This window comes from Marmota marmota, unplaced genomic scaffold (genome assembly GCF_001458135.2).
Source record: "Marmota marmota marmota unplaced genomic scaffold, marMar, whole genome shotgun sequence".
Lineage (NCBI taxonomy): Eukaryota > Metazoa > Chordata > Mammalia > Rodentia > Sciuridae > Marmota > Marmota marmota.
The window spans coordinates 28,737,663-28,741,231 of record NW_026000249.1 but is presented as its reverse complement, the minus strand read 5'-3'; positions in this window follow the sequence as shown (position 1 = coordinate 28,741,231).

Genomic DNA, 3,569 nt, shown 5'->3' with positions numbered 1-3,569 from the left:
TTTTTTAGAGAGAGAGAGAGAGAGAGAGAGAGAGAGAGAGAGAGAGAGAGAGAATTTTTTAATATTTATTTTTTAGTTTTCGGAAGACATAACATCTTTATTTGTATGTGGTGCTGAGGATCGAACCCGGGCCGCACGCATGCCAGGCGAGCACGCTACCGCTTGAGCCACATCTCCAGCCCAGCACCTTTTCATTTTTATTTTGAGACAGGGCCTCACTAAATTGCTGAGGCTGGCCTCCAACTTGTGATCCTCCTGCCTCAGCCTCCAGAGTTGCTGGCATTGATTACAAGCAAGTGCCACCACATCTGGTTGTAAGGTTCTTATTGTTACATCTGTCATATAGGTGATCTGGTGGTGCAAAGCTATGACCATTATTATTCATTTTCTTTTTTCAAAAGATATTTGAAATATAACTTTATTCTGATTCTAAATAAAACAGAATGGAAATAATATTGACAAGATTTCACAGGGTGTGGTGGTACACTCCTGTAATCCCAGTGACTCAGAAGGCTGAGATAGGAGGATCTCTAATTCAAGGACAGCCTGGACAATTTAGCAAGACACTGTCTCAAAATAAAAAAAAAATAAAAAGTTTGAGGATGTATCTCAGTGGTAGAGTGCTTGCCTAGCGTGTTTGAGGTCCTGGGTTTAATCCGTGGTTAAGCAGTCCAGGGTTCAATCCCTAGTATCAAAATAAAATAAAATGTGTGTGTGTGTATGTGAGTGTGTGTAGAGCTAAAACATTTTTTTTGGTACTGGGGATTGAACCCAGGGGCAGTAAGCCACTGAGCCCCATCCCCAGCCCTTTGTGTATTTTATTTAGAGGCAGGGTCTCACTGAGTTGCTTAAGAGTGTTGCTAAATTGCTGAGGCTGGTTTTGAACTCGAGATCCTCCTGCCTCAGCCTCCGGAGCCGCTGGGATTACAGGCATGCGCCACTGCACCTGGCTTAAAACACAATTAATTGCCACATTCGCTCTGAAGCCCATGCATATCCTTCAGCACCCTGAAGTTGCAGCACACATCTATTAGCTTTGCAATCAAGTGGCAAACACACACACCACCAAACGCACAGCACAGTGGCCAGAATGAAGGAGATGTGGGTGAATGAGAGTCCAGCTGAGGACTCAGTCCCATGGTGGTGGGTTGTATGGAGAGGGAGGCAGAGAGGCCCACATCAAACTGGCCTCCCAAGAAGCAGGCTTGGGGACCCTCCAGCATCCTATGCAGGCAACCCTGCCCTGCAGAAGACAGTATGCAGCGACAACCCCAGCAGTCAGGGGGCCCACTGGGTTTTCCCTGTGGGAGGGTCAGACATGCCAAGATTCATGCTAAATGTGGACACTCTTCCTCAGAGTTCAATACTAGCTTAGTTTTTAATAAACACAACACTATTTTGGTGCCATAAACCTATTTTTCACCATCTGGCATCTCCTTCTGCCTCTTCTAGGACAACCTAACTGAAAAGAAAAAAACTGTCAGGGAACCAGAAACACGCCACCAACCAGGATATCACCGTGTCGTCCCTTTCGAGGGGACAGGGGACCTCTCTTCAGTTTGCATCTGCTTAACTTTGAGCAACAGATCTTTAAAAAGCTCTCTTCCTATAAGTGTCCAGAGAACAAAACAAAGAAATTTAGCTTACGAAATGCTAACGAAAAATGAAAGTTGGATTTTTTTTAACATAACAGATGATGATAATCCTAAAATACCCCTAAGACTAAAGAAGAAATCCACCCGTTCTGTCTGAGAGAATGGTGAATCATGGCCCTAAGCCATCCTCTGTGATTTCTTTGGGGGTGACACGGAAGGAATGGAAAGCACCGGGGGGACCAACAGGAAAATTAGCTTAATTAGTCAAATTAGCTTAATTAGTCAAATTGGCTTAATTAGTGGAAAATCATTCTCCTTGGAACAAGCTTTTAATCCGTCTGTGGTAATGGTGTGATTCTATGAATTTTCTGGAATACGTGCCAGGTGTGTCTGTGGGAGTGGGAGTGTTTGTGCCTGTGCGTGTGTATGCACAGGTGTGTGGGGGCAGGTCCAGGTTTTGTGCTGCTTGATTGTACAATTTGAGTGGCCCTTTAAAAAAAAAAAAAAAGAAGAAGAGGGGCTGGGGATGTAGCTCAGCTGGTGGAGTGCTTGCTTTGCATGCACAAGGCCCTGGGTTCAACCCCCAGCTCTGCAAAAAAATAAAGAACACAGGGTTGGGGGTGCAGCTCAGGAGTAGAGTGTATCCCTAGGGCCTGCACCTAAGCCCTGGATTCCATCCCCACACCACTAAAGACATACACACACAATACGGATACAAATAAGGAATGTTTATGTATATATATTTAAGTTTTTGGTACTGGGAATGGAACCCAGAGACGCTTTACCACTAAGCTACATCCCCAACCCTATCTATCTATCTATCTATCTATGACAAGGTCTCACTAAGTTGCTTAAGGTCTTGCTAAATTTCAGAAGCTGGCCTCGAATGTGTGATCTTCCTGCCTCAGCCTCCAGAGTTCATGAGATCACAAGCGTGTGCCACCGCACCAGGCAGGAAATTTATTTTTCATTATGGAGGGTTCAGAAAACTTTCAGCTTCAAAAATGGATTAATAATTCTGTATAGTTGTTTTTTGTTTTTGTTTTTTTTTGGCCATGTTTTGGCAAGTGCTTTACCACTGTGCTATACACCCCAGGCCCTTTTTATTTTTAATTTTGAGACAGGGTCATGCTAAACTGCCAAAGCTGGCCTCAAATTTGTGACCCTCCTGCCTCAGTCTCCTGAGTTGCTGGGATTACAGCTGTATCACCTGGTCCAGCTGCACTCTGTGTACATTTTAAGGATTGTTTTCAATTTTGGGGAAACTTTATAAAGTTTCTTTCATATAAAAGCTGCAAATTTGCTGGGCTCAGTGGCTCATGCCTATACTCCCAGCATCTCAGGAAGTTGAGGCAGAAGGATTGCAAGTTCAAAGCCCACCTTAGCAACTTAGCAAGACCCTAAGCAACTTAGCGAGACGCTGTCTGAAAATAAAAAAATAAAAAGGGCTAGGGAAAGCCAGGTGTGGTGGTACTTTCCTGTAATCCCAGTGGCTCAGGAGGCTGAGGCAGGAGGATCATGAGTTCAAAGCCAGCCTCAAAATGGTGAGGCACTAAGCAACTCAGTGAGACCCTGTCTCTAAATAAAATACAAAATAGGGCTGGGGATGGGGCTCAGTGGTTGAGTGCTCCTGGGTTCAATCCCTGGCACAAAACAAAACAAAACAAAACAACAACAAAAACCCAATTTTTTTTCCTTTTTTTTTTTAGTGTTGCAGATTTTACAAGGTATCTTTTTATTTGTTCTAATAAATTATAAATGACAGCAGAATGCTTTTCCATTCATTGTACACAAATGGAGCACAATTTTTCACTTCTCTGGTTACAATGTATTTCTTGATGTCAGAATGCTTTCTTTTGTTACCCATAAAATTTCTGAAAAATAATTTTATTGTATTGTAAGCATGCAACTATATCCAGTGATACTCTTTTTTTTTTTTTTTTTTTTTTTTTTTTTTTTTTTTTTTTTTTTTTT